At 40.7% G+C, this 18,181-nt stretch overlaps 1 protein-coding gene across 3 annotated transcripts in view; it reads right to left on the bottom strand.

Annotated features, from left to right (window-relative positions):
- Positions 1-18,181, bottom strand: part of plxna4 (plexin A4) — a 252,928-nt gene that overhangs the window by 113,749 nt on the left and 120,998 nt on the right. The window lies entirely within an intron of this gene.

Here is an 18,181-nt window from a genome sequence, read left to right as displayed (position 1 = left end):
CCACAGTTATTATTTAAATAGATTTTGGAAAACAGAGTAGACGACAGTGCAAAAAGATAACATTGAAATAAAGAATAGCTGAAGTAAAATAGAAGCAAAGGGAGAAAGAGTTGCCTTCCACAAGGAAGGACTTGGCAATGGATGACATGTGACATCTAGGACAACAAAGAGTGCAATTAGGGACCAAGGTATCATTAAAAAGGTACTTCTGAACCTTGGTATTGACATAATTGCCCATCTACTGCATACAGCCTTAGGATTTTTGCTATGCATCATGGCTTTCTGTGCTGTATCTGAGAAGCTCATCTTTCTCTATTGCAGTTCCAGCTATTCAAAAGTGATTACAGTAATTAGGCATCTGGGCAAGAGGTGTGGTTTGTGGGCCCCTAGGTGTGTTAACTCAGCAGAAAGTGCATGGAATTGGCCTCATGCACACACGGTGGTGTGATAGAAGTGTTCTTGGTTGAGCCCGAACATCTGCTTACATCGTCACACAAACGCAGGGTGTGTTCCAAATGATCCTTTCTAAATCTGGTCCTCTGGCTGTACTTTCCCAGTAACACATAGCGTTGACACATACCTACCTAAGCAACTTTCAGCACCCAGTAGAATACACACTTGCACTCACACACAGACCTGTGTGGGCTTGTGGACAGGTGTGAAGCAAGTCTTATTAAAGTTGTGTTGACTCTTAGTAGTTCTTTGTGCTCTTCGGCACTTAAGGGTTCATGGGTAACAGGCACAATAGGAGATAATTGGACAGGAAGCAGATGGTTGAGCAGACAGGTGAGTCACTTCATGATTAATTATTTATTTATTAATTAAGCTCTTTAAAAAGGTCAAGAAGCCCTAACTGTTCCAAGTATATAAACTGAACCATTTAGTTAAATGTGCAAAAGTGGTGCTGTACCCACTAAAAACAGAACTGGTCTGTGTTAGGGACCAGTCAATACAGTCATGTATTGTTAAGAAAACCAAATTAAATCAAAAATAGTTAATGGAAAACAGTGTGCACCATGTGTGAACCATGGTTCATGAAGCACAACAACAATTCTCTCTAAGAATCTCTCATCATTATCAAATAGCAAGTAGAATGAATGTTAGCTTTTTAGAAACACAATATGGACATTATTTATGCTCCAGCCCCTGACTTTATTCTACACTTTACAGTAACAGAAAACAATCTACAACCATCAACTGCTCTACTATAGTTCAGTGGAATCTTTCTTTGTCTTTGCTTAGACAATCAACTATTGTATAGTAGAGAAAAAAAGCTTAGTACACAGGGTGCAGTTTACATCCTGCCCTACTCCTGCTGCTTCTACTGATATCCAGTTTCACAACATGACATTTCTTTAAACAGGCACCATCTTTCACCCTGATTTCACCCTACTCTCTCTCTCCTTCTTTGTTTCTCAGTCATTCTTCCTCTCTCGCTCTGCCTCCTGCTTGGCTTGTGTAGTGATCTTGATCTCAAAGGGCCTTGAGTTCTTTTGTGCATCAAAGCCTCACACACTTTCACTGGGAACTATTGTATGCACTTGGGTCAGTTGTAAAGAAAAGAACAGAAGGCGAATAGGAGAGAGAGAAAGAAAAGAGGGAGGTAGTAAGAAAGAAACTATCGCGCAAGCCAGGGCCAGATTCAGCAGGTGGGGTTATCTAATCTGCCTGATCGGGTGTTAATTTGAGGCGCTGTGCGTATGCGCACTACACAGCATGTGTGTGCATGTGAATGTATGCGAAGATGTGTGTGTATCAGCTTACCCTCACTGTATATGAGAGAAGTGTGGAGCCAATTGCCAAGCAGAGTTAAAGGGCAGACAGTCTACGGCAAAGGCTGGATATAGAGTTTTATTGTGTTAGGACAGATCCACAGTCACCAGGGAGCAGAGGGGTTTTAAGGGGAAGCTCCTGTATATTATCCCTCAATCTGACCACCAACAAAACAAATGAGCCACCAGGGAGTGCACAGCATGTCCGAAAGCATGCAACACAGGCACACTGGGACTGGAGGGGAACACGTAATGGAAACGACTGATTGAAATCAAAGATCAGCGGACTTATTTGTACAGTAATTGGCACAAGTATTTAAAAGCAGTTTTACCCTGTATCTTCTTTCATCACAGCAGGGTCATCCTGGGCTAGTAAGTTTTAAAACAACTGTTACTGCAGACTTCATCTCTCCTGATATCAAACTCTACACTTCAAAGAAATATTCCAAATATTCCAATACTCTAAAATATCCACCAGCAGCAGCAACGTTCTGAGAAATAAACTGAAAATAAACAGATAGTGCATGAGTTGTATTACTACAACACCACACAAACAAAAAACCTACTCAGCGTAAACTGAACCCAACCAAACAACCAAAGCCAAAGCTAATGATTTTTTTTTTTTTTTTTTTTTTTTTTTATTGAAATGACTAATCCTGGTTTCATTTTCAGCAACAATAATTATCAATATATCTTAAAGTCATTGTTCATCTTCTTAAAATCATTAAGACAGCTACGGTGGTGCTAGCCAATATTATCTGATTCCTTTTCAACAGTAATAAAGTGGATTAGCTGCTCTATGCTAAATGGATTACAATGCTAATCTCTGCTATCACATTAGCACTACACAATAGACATTCACTGCCAGACAGACTTAATTTTGCCTCCGAGTAGTGGGAAGGTGAGAGATGCATCGAGCCCACACATAAATTACACATACAAATAAGGATGGTGTTCACACAAGCTACTGCGTCAATAAAAACATTGGCATTTCACTCTCTTTCTTCTTTTTCTTTCTCTCTCTCACACACACACACACACACACACACACACACACACACACACACACACACACACACACACGCACACACGCACACACAGTCTGGCTGGAGCTACTCATATGGTAATGTCGGATACTCTGGGGAGGGTGTCGAGAGAGTTACTTGTGCTTTTGACTCAGAGAGCACACTTCCTCAGCTCTGCAAAATATGTGTAGTAAACAATTCTTCGATAGCTCTGTGTGTGTCTGGATCCGTATGTGTATCTGTGGGAGAAATCCATGTTAAATCACAGATCATACAGAGAAAATACTTGTCCTCCATCAAGTGACCACCGTGGCCATAAACTGTATCCCCCTAGTGGCTCTGAGAGATAACTACACTAACACCATCACTGAAGACAGACATAGACAGTGGCTTCTACAATAAAAATGCAGATGCACCTCAAGTATCTTTCTCTGTGATCTTGAGTGTCTTCCAAGCTATTTAGACCTTTTGAGATCAGTGGCTATCCTTTATTTTCTTGGGATCTACCATTACATTAAAACATATTGTGAGGGCAGTGTTGATACTGTATATCAGAAACACTGACAACTATAGATACATTTAAATAACAGTTTCAGTGTTACAGCTCAGAGAAAAACAAATGCAACCCCATGTGCAGATGGTATTTCTGCTTCAAATTTGTCAATGAAAAATAATGTGCCCAAAGTGACTAGCTCCCTCTCTCCATGGGGCTAACAGCTAGCAGAAGGTGTGATACAGACAGGGAAGCCATTCCGGTGTGAAAAACCACAGGAGTACCCTCTCTCAGTTTCCTAGTATTGGCATTGTGCACCACAGAAGCACATGGAAATTACCACTCTTCCTCTGACTGAAAAGTGTACTGGTAGAGTCTTTATCTTACTATACATATGCTGTTCAACAGAATCAAATTACTGTAAGACCTGTGGTTAAATTATTTATCTTATGTTGTACAATAAAATCAACAAATTATATCAAGCATACAAGATATAATATATCAAACATACAGATCTAAGAAATAACTTCTAATCTATTTAAATTCTATTATCAAGTTATTGCAAAGTCAAAAGTCACTGATTGCTCGCTTAGGTCTTATCCAGTTTAAAGTGGTACAGAGATTGCATTTTTCACTATCAAGACTCTTTACCCAGAGGTGGATGATACCTGTGTCAAGTGTGGAACAGCTCCCTGCCATCTTAGCCATATGTTTGCCCTTTGTCCCAAACTTGAAAATGTTTGGCATTCTATCTTCAATATCCTTTCAGACATTCTTCAAGTCCAATTAGAACCATGCCCCCTACTAGCTATTTTTGGTGTTTCACCAGTCTCACGGCTTCTTAACAGAAGACAGGCATATGTTGTTGCCTTTGCTACTCTGCTGGCAAGGCGTAGGATCCTATTCTCCTGGAAATCCTCACAGTCCCCTTCTGTGTCCCTGTGGTTGAAGGACCTTATTTTCTTTCTAAAATTAGAGAAGGTGAAATTCACTCTCAGAGGGAATACTGAGAACTTTTTCGAATGCTGGAACTCTTTTATTACTTATTTCAATGAGCTACAAACACTTCCTTGATTAGGGTATGCATTCACCCACAACCACTTTTTATTCCATTGGTTTTTTTGGTGGTTTTTTTTATCTTTTTATTTATTTATTTATTTTATTTTATTTATTATTTTCATTTTTAATTTTTATTTTAAATGATCACTTAATTTGGTTTCCCAGTAAATGCTGGTTTGTGCGTCAATATGTAAGACCTAGTTTGGGGGGTGGGTGTTATGGGAATGGGGATGGTATGGGCTTGGGAAAACAAATCTTTATTTTATCCTCATTTATGTTGTATAACTATTGTACAATGTTTGAATCTATTGTCCTGACTTCATATAATAATAATAAAAAAACCTTGAACAAAAAAAAAGTCACTGATTGCTCGCTTTGCCATTGTCTGATTCCAACAGACACCTTACATATCCTAGGTGAATAATGTTGTTGCCCCTCTGGAACTTTCTTCCGGTGGAAATTGCACTTTTGTACCTCTAGTTACACATATGACCTCTTCTATTCATTTTAGATAAGCTCTGAGAACTGGTGTGCCATTGTGTAGAAATGACTTGACTCAAGTGGTGAGATGGATTTTTACCATATTAGGAGTAGTCTAGTCAATCCTCAGGAGACATAAAAAAAAATACTGCTGTAGTAGTGTTAGTGCAAATAGTGGTTGTGGCTAAGTGCAGGAAATACACAGTCAAAACTACCCCCTCTTGACAAGACCACATGGGGGAAACAGCAAATTGAAAGTGTGCTTCTTAAAACATACAATAACTGAAGGGGAGGAACTGTGTGTGTTTCTGAGTGAGGACTGTAAGAGTGATTGGAGAATTGTGTACTTGCCTGTTATGGCATGGGTTTTGGGGTGGCAAAAGGAAAGCTAGTCACACAGAGTTACAGTCTGTTAAGCATGGCACTCACACTAACACAACATGGCTGGAACACACACCATGACCAACATGCTGCTGGTGGAAGCCAGAATAAGCTGCTGACTATGGTATCACTGTGGTCTGACATGGGCTGTGCAACCACAGTGAGGTGAGTGGGCTGGAGAAGAATGTCATCCAAAGTCACACAGCATGCTGGGAAACTTAAATTACCACAGAATTTGTGCGAGGAACTCCATCAAATCCCTGAAACGTGCATGGGCAAACCCAGTGTCAGTGCCAGCATTTCTGCAGCCAAAAACAGTAATGAACCTTCTTTTCTGCTAGATATCCACATAATAAAATGATAAGTATTGTTCCAAAATGTACTTACAATACAAGATGCTTTAAAATAAGATTGTATTTAATAACTAGGGTATTGCAGTATATTGGTAATCATTCACCAGTGCAAGTTCAGGAATTGTGTTAAGTAACGTTGAACTGAAAACAAAGGTAAATCATGTTGTAAATGTCTATTAGATCTGTAAAACTACTTCTTAGTTTAACACACCTACCATACCTACTGTAGCTGTGCATGGAGTGTAGTTTTACAAAGCAAGTGCATTCACTTTTATTTATATTTTGTTGGTACATATTTGGGATAAACCGGCTGCTGTTGCTTTTCCCTATGGGACTCAAACCAGGTCACATTCCTTGATCTCAGCAATGAAATTGTAAGTAAGTAAAATGTTATAATTGTTAATATTATAATAATTCCTGTTTAAACAGTTGTAATATCACTTGACATTAAATGTTAATGAAAAATATCAAAACTTTACCCATTTACAGTGTTAATTGAAGTTTGACAATTTTAACAAATCGGTATCTTTCAGTGATTTAATTTGAAGTCCAAGTCCAAGAGTCCAAGCACAATTTGCAAAAAGAGGTCTCCTGGGGTCTCCTCTGTAAGCCCTTGGGTTTCTACCCTGTTCAAGATATCAATCAGAAACATTTTGGAGCGCCAACAGCATAGCCACATGCCAAATACCAATGTAAGCCAACCACACTTTTCGACCCTCTTTGTCCAACCACAGCAGAGTGTTAGGTATTCAACCAGACAAGGCAAGACATGCTATAAGAGCCTAGAAAGAGAGACAGCCAGACAGACAGACAGAGACAACTGAGAACATTCACTGTGAAAGAGACATGAAGAAAAGAAACAATGTATCGTCACTACATAATGGCAATGTGTTTCTCCATGCATTCTATTCATACCGACAGCAACACAATGGTGGCTGTCTGATTGCCCAAATCTGTCCAGCTCACTGAAACATATGGCAGACTGAGAGAAATGAGGGGGAGGAGGCGGACTGGATCCATCTCTCTGTGTCAATCAATGCCAGGACAAACTCTCCACTTCCACATTCAATGCCTCAATATATAGGCGAGATGGATTGGTGTGAGACTAGTGGGGGGGGCGTGTGGATGATTTGACATTAATCTCAGGGTATTAACGAGGATGTGGCAAATTAATGTAGGATGCCAGGCTGCTCGTGTAGCACTGCTGGAGCAGAGAATCACATATGATCTGCTATTCATCGGCAGGAGTTATTACAGACAATAAACAGACAGGCACGTGTTTTTATTCTGTCTGAGACGAAGACTGGCCAGAGAGGAAGGCACTAAACATATGTTGTTTCTAAAACAAGTACTGCAGGTGACATATGAATGACTAATGTCATGGTACTTCAACACATGCAATGTCTTTTGGCAGAGTATTTTATGTTTTATGACAAGCTATAATGGAGACATCTTGCAGTTATCCAAAGGTACAACATGAACTCAATGCTTTACTGCTTTCCTTTATGGAAGTAACATATTCATTCAGTTCATTAATGACACTTTACAAATCCCCCCTTCTTTCCCTCATCCTTCCTTCCTTCTGGCTTGAGTCCTCTCTCTAAAGGAGGATGAGTGGGCAAAAAACCCCAGAGAGTGGAAGGGAACTCATTCTGTGCTTTAAATTACTATTCTCTGTTTTATGTTTGCTATTAGGCATATCTGCTACACAGCAGGATTTTAATTAATGCAATTCCCCCCGATGCCTGCACTGTGAGAGAAGGTGCTTTGTGGGTGCAAATCAGGGAAATGTCATTGTTAGCAGGGAAGTATATACAAAGACTTGCATTGGCAGCATCGCACCTAGGCAGAAATTTGACCTCTACAATGGCCCTCCTGTCGGGTTTGGTTTCAAAAAGGTTAATCCTCTGCATATGTTTTATTTTGGTTAGGTTGTTAAGGCACAGGAGGTTAAAAGAGAATTCTGGAAAACTTGGCCTGGGTGTGATTGTGTCAGCGCAGCAGCAAAACAAAGTAACTAAGTAGGAAGAGGAGCGTTGCATAAATACAGGTACTCAGGAAGAAATTTAAATCTGTTTTGTGTTTTGTGCGTGAGGAAAACATACAGGCACTTATGTTTGTTGCTATTGGTGCTATTTCAGTCTCCACCACCTCACATCTGGGATCTAATATAGCACAGAGCCACAGGGGGACCCCTGGCTCAGTGACTGACCGTTGTGGCATTAAAGGTGTGGTACCTGTTAGCCTGTAGGTCCATGCGGCCTACTAATCTAACCGTATCCCCCTGCTGAGAAGTAGACAAAAAAAGCAAGGAGAGAGGCAAAGAGAAGGACAAGAATGTCATTGTGAGGGATGATCGTGTTGGATGTGAAAGGGGACAATTGTCTGGAGGCTTCCTAACTTATTTCTCCCCCTGCTCTACTCTCCTTCCTCATTTTCCCCAATGGCTTCAAAAGGTGAGTGGCAGGTCTCCCTGCTATCATTCCCTTCACTGCTGAGCTGCCTTAGAGCACTGTGACCAGGCAGGGGGCTCACAGCTCAGCTTTTGTTACTCATTTTCCTCCTCTGCTATTGCTTTTGCTCTTTTTCCCTCCCTCTCTCTTTCTCTCTCCCTCCCTCTCTCTCTCTGTCTCTCTCTCTCTCTCTCTCTCTCTCTCATTCTGTCTCAATCTGTAAATCATGAGATTAACTAAAATACCTGCATCCTTATGGCCAGTTCAATCTTAAGAACATTTGTGACTGCTTGACTTCTAATAACTCATTTAGTTTCTCTGATTTACATTTTTCCATCTGTTCTTTTCAAAATGTCATCCTCTCTTTCTTGGTATGTTTGTTGCAGACTCAATTCCTCTTCTGCTGGAACGATGCATTTGGTATGTTGTCTTAGATTCATCTGCCTTTTTCAGACTGAAAACTTTTCACCCTCTCCACTGTCAGATGTGACCGATAATAAAAAGCCTTGCAAACTTGATGGGTTGTTTTTTCATTTCTCCCTGCAAACCCTTTTGGTATACTGTATAGTTATTGATGGTACCCATGTTTCCAGATAATATAGGAAAAGGGCCTGCAACTTGATGATGTAATCTATGTGGAAGTGGACAGGAAGGGCTCTTAATAATAATAATGTACTTTATTTGTCCCCTTGGGTAAATTCATGTTTTCATTCTGTTATTTTTTCTTGATTTACACACATGCACATGCAACAAATATGGAGACATGTCACAATGTTGGGTCACCGCAGCACAGCGCCCCGGGCAGTAAGGGTTTCAATGCCTTGCTTAAGGGAACCTCGGCAGTGGCCAGTAGGTGAACTGGCACCTCTCCAGCTTTCAGTTCACACTCAGTACCTGACCCATCCGGGACATCAAGTCAATAAGACAAAACACTCACAAATGTATTCAATGTGCAGAGGGAACTGTAAAAAGCCTTTCTTTGCCTGGATATTACATGACATGTCATTTAGCTGACGCTTTTATCCAAAGCAACTTACAATTGCTATATATGTCAGAGGTCACACGCCTCTGGAGCAACTAGGGGTTAAGTGCCTTGCTCAAGGGCACATTGGTTGATGTATTGCAGTGGGAATCGAACCTGGGACTCCCACACCAAAGGCATGTGTCATATCCACTGCGCCATCACCACCCCCTTTCTAATTCCTTATTCAAAAATTTTCATTTTCTTGTTCCTTTCCCTCTCAGTCACCTCTTTTTGTTCTCATGGTGTTAGTTTCTTTGTCAATCAATTTTTCAGTTTTGCCATTTTTCCTTGCAATAGGCATCATTCTATTACTTTTACTGTGCAGAGAACATGTCAGAGCTTTTCTCTCTCTACACAACCCTTCTATTCCTTGTCCTTCGTTTCCTCTGTCTTTTCCCATCCAATTCCTCTTTCCCTGTCTCATTAGAGCCGCAGCAGGGTGTTAGAGGCGACAGGTAGAGATCTCCTGACAGACCTCATTTAGTGCAGACAAATACCTGGCCTGGCTGAGAAAAACCCTTACGCACATTTCTCTTTCAAACCAATTATTTCCTCTACTGTTTTTCTTTTCTTTCACCAATATTCGGCAGTGATAAGAGCTGCTGTTCCCGCCACTGCTGCTGCAGCCACTCAAGGACCCCACAGAGGCAATGGCATAATTTGAGCACACATCACCACCTGTGTCTCTATTAGTGGTGCAACCTGGTGCAGTGATACAGAGTGGTCTGCACCCCATTATATTTTGTGACCAGAGGCCACTGTGTGAAAGCTAAAAGGCTTTGGGAGCCATTAATGAAGTCAACATGCTCCCCGCAGTAGTGAGGGCACCAAATCAGCCTATTGTGTCGAATCAAGACTTGGCCTTTCAGGCGACACAGCAGTGCTCAAAACCCAGAGCTATGGATGCCATTCTTTTGTAAGAGTATGGCCGGAAAACTGTTTCAGCAGGTTGAATAGCATAAATACAGCATGTTGAGTATAATCATGTTGAGATTACACTCAGGGAGCTGTATTTTGTGTGTCTGTGTGTGTCCTATACAAGTGTATACAAGTGTACACCCAGGAAGCTGGACATATGGTAGAGCAAGAGGTGGCATCTTTGATGTGAGAGAAGCAAGGAAAGAGAAGAAATAGGAGGTTGAGGAGGAAAAGATGGAAATATCTACCTCCACCACTCTTTTTCTCCATGTACATGAAATAGGTTATACTTATTCTATTTATTGTGACAGTTTTCTATACTAATAGCATAAAGTCATAAATATTACTGACTTCCAGTTAAATGAGAAAAAAAAAATATAGAACTATGTGGGTTTTTTTTGCATTAATGACCATTAATTGGAGTTGCTGTTTATCACAACACTGCTCCCTCATTTCCCTACCTCGTTCCACAATGACTGGCATTCAGCCTTTAGATAGAGGAACTTTCCAGCCAAAATCTCTGCCCAAAGCTCAGAGAACATATGTGCATGGAAGCTTGTTTGGGAAGTTGGTAAGGTCCAAGCTGAAGACTGAAAAAGAAAAAGTCAAAAAAGTCCCACATGTATACATGTTATAACAGGACAATATTGCCCATTCTTCCACGGAGTCACATAAGTAAACTTAATGGTACTTATATTAGTTGACCACATCCTGCTTCGTTTACTGTCAATCACCAATTTATTCAACCATTGAGGATAATGAATAGAGGATTTGTTTGTTTTTTTGATCAAAGGAGACACAACTAAGATAACCTAAGGTCATGATTAATTGGACACACAAAAATAGAAAACCCTTAGATCAACTTCACATAGAAAAGGTATCTAGCTCTCTTCAGGAACTTCAGATGAATATGAGCTCTTTACATAATGGTCTGTTGACAGACTTTGATCAGCATTCACAGGGTCATCTCATCAACACCCAATGTGACCTATATCCATCTCTATATAAGGTTGTGTTTCACAACACAATAACAGGGGTTCATTCTTTCATCTTAACAGGGCAAACTCAATAGGCTTTTCTTGATTGGAGCATACTCTGTTTCTGTAAAAGTCAATCAGTAGTCTATCCAACCATGGTGGTGGTGAAGGGCCGGGTCCCCAAAGAGATGTCTGGGTCTGATAATGAGCTACTGACAAGGCTCAGATCAACTTTAGACAAGGGATGACTTTGAGAAATCTTTAGTCCCTATTTATCCAGACTATGCTTTGCTTTAGTAGTTATCTATCACTTTCTTTTACTGCTTATCAGTCTGTCCTTTTCTCTCTGGTCAATGCTAATTTTCGGCTTGTTTATGAGGGTAAACACAGCAGTTCATTGACTTCAAGGGTGTGATTTGTTTCCTTGGAGATAACCACAAATACATAAATACACAATGAGACACATTCACAAATTTACGCTCAAACATGCACAAAGAAAATTTCAAAAAAGTCAACAGAGTCAACAAACCTGAATTTTTAACTGTTCAGCCACAAAAAAAAGTAAGATATGAGGGGAGAGGGCAGTGTGTGTCTGTGTGTTTAGGTGTGTGAATAATAGATGTGGAGCTGAGAGCCAGATGCTGTCTGAGAGCAGACATCACCCTGGATCCTGTTACCACACACTGCCATCAGAATAACTCTGGAGACACAAGTACACACACGTACACACCATGCACCAGGTTTAGGCATTGATACACATGCACAGGGCTATTTACGTGCACGGTCCTGTGCACACAGTCACATATACACGGTGACCTTTCTGCATCCCTGTGCTCTGTTTGTCAACACAACACCATGTCTTTCCTGTGTCTTTGCCCAGGTGTAATCACAACTCAGTTCAGTAATATGATCAACGGGAATTTAAACTCTTTTTAAAAAGAGGTGAAGTTGATAAAGTACACATTTATGCAGCAATATTTCTGAGAGCAGTAATACAATATTCTATTGGTGTCACCCTCAGACAGACTAGATTCAGTACACACACACATAAATGCACACGTTAAATCTAATGACCACTGACCGAAGCTGAAGATCACACATGCTCATGAATTCATGAATTACAAATAGTCTTCCTTTCGGACTTGTGCAGAATTGTGGGTGTGTGTGCGTTTGTGTGTGCACCAGCGTATATGGGAAGCATTCATTGCTTACCCTTCAGTTTTATGTTGCAGTGATTTATGAGGTTCCCACCAAAGTTTCTAATTAAATAGGGAAGCACCTCACAACCAATTCCTCAGAGATAAGCAGGTGTGAATTTCTGTGTTCCCTCCTTATTGTCTGTGCTACAGCAGTGTGTACGTGTGCATGAAGTATACGCGCATGTGTCCGTGTGTATATTCCCCCAAGGGCGCTTCCTTTTTCTCTCTCATCTCTCCTCTTTGCCTTTATTCCTTTATTAAACAGACTTCCTCTATTACACCTGTTTTCCAACTGAAGTGAAAAATTACATTGCTGGCATAGCAGGGGACAGAGAGAGGGAGACAAAGACACAGGCTGAGAGTGAGAAAATGAAAAACAAGGAGAGTGAGGGGGACAGGTACAGCGAGGAATAACACTGCAGTAAACCCTCAAGGCATGTGCTATAATATCATTGGAGGAAAGATGGAGAGACTGAGAAAGAGCAAGAAGAATAAAGGCCAATGTCCACTGAAAATTGTTTGGATGCATTCAATGAAGGCTGTGTGTAGGAACAAATACAGAACTGGTTGATATAAATGTTTTCAGAGTCCACCAGCCGCAGGAGCAGCAGGAGCCGTGCCTGATCAGGTATTCCTTAGTGTTTTTTTTTGCCACATAATTAATTTCATTCATTTAGCTTACAGTAGTATATTTATGGCGAAACTGCATAAATGACTGAAGCATAAAATATTCTTTTTTTTTCAGTAAAAATGCTATGGAAGTATTATATTTACCCACAAAGAAACCCCCCATGGCTAACAATGAAATGTGTTTTTAGGAGTTTCTATAAATCTAATATTGTATCCCTTTGTTGACACGTGATTAAAACTGCAGTATCATTTTCCTTTTTTGGACTCAACCATCAGACAAAAGGTAACAATCCTAAACAAATCACTGTAGCTGCAGGAAGGCCCAAGATAGTCAGACCAGTTTCTTTAAGTCACTTCTACTTTCTTTTCTCTTCTCCCCATTTTATTCTCACTCCAAACATCCACCAGAGGCAAACATTAATAACAACACACAAGTTCATTTCTATATTTCCTTACCCTGAAATATGTCTCACACACTGGAATTGTTGCATTAGACAACAACCGTACCTAAACTTTTATGCAGCAACTGGTTTTGTTTGGGCTTGTCAGAAAAATTAATCACTATGATGGATTAGTCCGAGTGCCATTCATTACTAGGTTGTATAGCAATTGCTTCAAGTTTTGTGATGCAAGCTAAATTATGTATTCCATCCATTTTGCTCACTTTGAGTCAAGAAAATGATTCCCAACCTGGTCATGAACTCATTACGTAAAAAATTGCTCTCTGTATCATTTTCAAACACATTTCGTCTCTTATACCAATTGAAGTAGTCACAAGTATAAGCTGTCCTTTCACTGACTCCACGGGAGGTTTTTCTAAAATTAGCGCTTCTTTATCAAGGGAGTGCATTAGAGTTTCACGCCCATGTATTATGCCTTAGCACAAACGCAATGTTTGTGCATGATAATGGAGGCTTCACAGTGGGAGTCAAATAACTTCACCCCATAAATAAATGAGCATGTTGTTTCAGGATGATTGGTTATCTAATCACAAAGACAATGGAACAAATAAAAGGAGCATGCAAGCATGTTCGAATAAAAACGATACCTTTACAACTATGTATGTGTGAGCATGTAAATGCGTCAGTGTGTAATTACATTGACTCAAAACATGGAAACAAACACATTAGCTACTACAGTGTAAACATAATTAACCTACGCACTTGGTGGTATGGAAATTTAATTCTGGGTCATAGCACAGACTCTAGCTTGAATATTGTTCCCTATTTCTCTCTTCAGACAGTTGATTTTAGGTATGTGTGGATAATTTGCTGATGACAGTCTAAGCTCATCTAATAACCACATTCTCTGTCTTACCTTTAACTCCCACTCTCCCATGTCTCCTCTGCACTCTGTCCTTCTTTCCCACCACTTCTCCGTCCTCTCTGTCCTATCTACATTCATTTCTCCACTGTCTACCTATTCTGCTCTTTTTACGATGTAACATATGAAAGTATGAGGAGAAAACAGGCAAACCAAGTGCCCCTGTTGGAGCATCGAAGCAGAGCAATCCTGAATGACGGAGAGAAAAAGAGACAAAGAGGAAAGATTGAGAGGAACTAAGACAGATCCACTGGAGAATGTTCAGATAGACATGGGTGTACACTGCACTAAAACTCAAAGACAGATAAAAGTCAATTCTATCTCAGGGAGAGAGAGAGAGAGAGAGAGAGAGAGAGAGAGAGAGAGCGAGAGAAAGAGGCACTTAAGAGGATATTTCGTGAATGGAGCCTGTCAGCTTGCGTTGTGCAGAAATCCTCTTATACCTCAAAATTTCAATTAGGTGAGAAAGCGTTTTGGTGCGGTGCGCTTCTCTCATTCTGCAGAGGAAGTACAAGGTGCATGAGGTGGGATTTGTCACAGCAGCGACAGGCCTGCTCCACCTACATTATAATTCAAAGAACACACACACACACACACACACACACACACACACAAACACAAAGTAAGCTCCCCCTTCCACCTGCCAAAGCCATTTCGAGTGACAACAGTGGTACACTTGATGCTACTTCAGTGTTCAGTGAGCAGTGTTGCAATTGAGTTTGTTCCACTGAAGAGGATCTGAAATTTAAACTCCACAAGTTTGTGTTGGGCTGCTGTCGTCTGTATGACAGCTAGAATTACACTTTGTGTCAACCTCTCCAAATGATACTGACTTACAGTAATTACAATGCCAAATGTAGCAGCCCATTTTCATGGTTTGTTTTCATTTCATTTAGCTTTCATTTCATTTCTAACTTAGTGTTTCGCTTTCATTTTACCTTGTCTGTCACTATCTCACTGACTATCATACATGATAGAAAAAAAAACAAAATACCTGACTTAAATTCTGAAATTGTGTTTAAAAGGACAATTAAGGGTTAAAATATCTACTAAGTAAAAATGAGTTTCTTTATAGCTATTCTAAAGTTTTTAACAGTTCAGAGGCTTAAGAGAACGGAGTGTTTTGTTTATTAATTCCGGTTTATTACAACTTGGGTCTTAGTTATGGCCATTATTCCTATGAGTTGTGATAATATCGCACTCAAAGTAACAGTAACATTGGACCACCAAAGTTGTAATAAACCAGAATAGCTGTCTGAAGCCACCTACATTAGAGGATGGATACCCGAACCAAGGCCGTCGGGACCCGTCGCCAGGCCGGGTTCGGACAGATATTTAGAAATGATGTTCGGGTTCGGGTCGGGCTCGGTCACATCAGCACGATAAGGCATTGAACATTTTAAATTTAAAACAGCTTATTATGCAGGTGCACGCCTGTGTTTTAACGTGCGCTTGTTGCCCCGTGTGCAACAACATTAGAAAAATTATTAAAAAAATTATTTTTCAATTAGAAAAATGTGGCCCGATCCGCACTCTAGCCTACACATGTTCCACGGTAAAACTGCTCTGCCCTGCCCGTTCCATTGTTTTCGTATGGGGAGAGCGGTCCCATTTAGGCGCAGCGTTTCCCTTGGCGTCGCGCACCACTCTGAACTGCCGCAAGGCGCCGGGTTCAAATTTAAAATTATTTCAACTTTGACCTCGTTGCCGCTGACCTTTCAAGGCGCAACCAATTCCAGAACGTTCCCGCTTTGCCTCTTCGCTCTGTGCCCTACCTTACGGTTTTGCCGCGGATCATGTGTAGGAGTCCTGACTATACAAAAAAACCTACTCACTTGCACCTCCCCTTTCTAACTTTTCCCTTCTCCAATCCATCACACTTCCAGGCAAGTTTATGCTCTTTTCTCCTTCCCTCATCGTCTCACCATCCCATCTCTCTCCTCAAAGCACTTCACCCATTTTGTTATCTATTCCCTCAGCATTCTTTGCAAACCATTTGTCTCTTGTTACCTCTGCATCCCTTCTCCCCACAAACTTTTTTCTCTGCCCATCTAGCCCTTCTGCTCCTTTCTTTCCCAAAACTCTATCCTGTCATTCTCTTCCTCTCACCTTTCCCCCCCTTGCTCTATTCCCAACTTCCCAGGTGGCTTTCATCTTCCCCAGGTTAGATTACTGTAAAGCACTGCCTGTCTGCCAGCATTCCTGAAAGCTTTTCATCTCTGCTCCGATTCATCTGGGGAGACAGAGAGAGCTAGGGAGAGAGGGCGAGGAAGAGAGAGAGAGAGAGAGAGAGAGAGAGAGAGAGGAATGTAGAGGACGCAAGAAGAGAGAGAGAGAGAGAGAGAGAGAGAGAGATGGCTGTGTTGTGCTGCAACTATGGATTTTAGAGCTTTAAGTGGTTTAACCTGCACCGCACACTGCATTGGCTGATGGGAAATTTCCCCGCTGGTCTCTTGGCTGTCTGTGAAACGCCCACTCAGAGCTGAGAGCACACCTCACTGGGGACAGACAAATATGTGCACACATACACGCACACATTGGCAGAAGCAACACACAAAGAGAAACTCTTTAAACACAAACAACTTACGCAATATAGTACGTGTACAAACAAACCAGCATAGTCTGAATGTACATTACACATGTGTAAGTTAACACAACAATATGTATATTAGAGTGAAAATAAAAACCAAGAAAATTGCCCAAAAAATGTTATAAAGAAGAGAGTAAACTGTAAGAAAAAAACTGTGTATGAGATGTAAATGCAACAGTAAATGTGCCTGTGTGTGTGTGTGTGTGTGTGTGTGTGTGTGTGTGTGTCTGTCTGTCTGTCTGTCTGTCTGTCTGTCTTTGTGTTTGTGTTTGTGTGTGTGTGTGTGTGTGTGTGTGTGTGTGTGTGTGTGTGGATAGCAGCACATATGAAGAATTAAAACCAAAATGTGCTTTCTTTAACCATGTATGAACAGCAAATCCAAAATAGCCACTACTTCATTTAGTGAATCCTCCTACGAATAAGCTCAGTATCTGGAGTTTAAGACAGACTAAGCCACTCCATTTGGGCATGGCCTGACTACTGATTTTATAATATCTCTGGGCCTAGGGCTGTAAATAAATTAATATTGTAGGTATTGATTAATTTATGTATTATGCAGTATGTGAGAGCATTTCCACTATGGATTCAACCTAACTTGGTATTCTCCTTCAGACACACAGTCACATCCAGATCTCATTGTAGCAGCTCTATCCTCTATGATGGGGCTGTGTGATGATATGGTGCTCTGAAGTATTATGGGCATCCCTGCATGCGATATTTATGGACCTGCCAGTCTCCCAGCCCTACTCACAACTCCCACACCCTTTAATCTTACTGCTGTCATCTACTGTCATTGCCTTATGACTATGGCCTTGGCTAACTGCCAGCTGACACATAGGCACTATATGTGTGTGTGTGTGTGTGTGTGTGTGTGTGTGTGTGTGTGTGTATGCGCGTGTCAGTGCGCGAATGAGACTGTCGAAATACAACACCATTGTATAGTACAGTAGAGTACAGCATGTCAGTCAAATGTAGGCCAGAAGTGATAGGCAAAAAGGAAGAGTGCTCAGTAATAACACAAGTAAGGAAACATGCTGTATGTTTGTATACAGACAACAAACCAATAATACATGCAAAATCACAGCCTTCGCTCCCAGTCCAATTCCTGTATGTTAGGCGCAACACACTAATTTGGCAAGAGAAATAATAATAATAATAATAATAAATTGAATTTATAAAGCGCTTTTCAAAGATATAGGACGAGAAAGAAAAAGACTTAAGAGAAAAAACAAGGAAGTGGTGGAGAGGAGAACAAAACTGTCCTCCAAGCAGTACTTTTACACTTAGTGTAATGAATTAGCAATTTCTGAAAATAATAATTCTTTAGTCTTTGGCAGAAACTACTGTATCACCCCCACACAGAAAAACGGAAATTACACATAATGAATACATTAACATGTATGTCATGATAATTCTCATAATCAAAGCAGTATGTGGTGCTTATTGCCCTGAATATTCTGCAGTTTTCTCAATAGGCCCTCAGAGGCTCCTTGGTTGCTGTCCA

The sequence above is a fragment of the Sander lucioperca genome, chromosome 20, assembly GCF_008315115.2.
Source record: "Sander lucioperca isolate FBNREF2018 chromosome 20, SLUC_FBN_1.2, whole genome shotgun sequence".
Lineage (NCBI taxonomy): Eukaryota > Metazoa > Chordata > Actinopteri > Perciformes > Percidae > Sander > Sander lucioperca.
The sequence above is the reverse complement of the archived record's forward strand: the minus strand, read 5'-3'. Positions and strand labels throughout refer to the sequence as shown.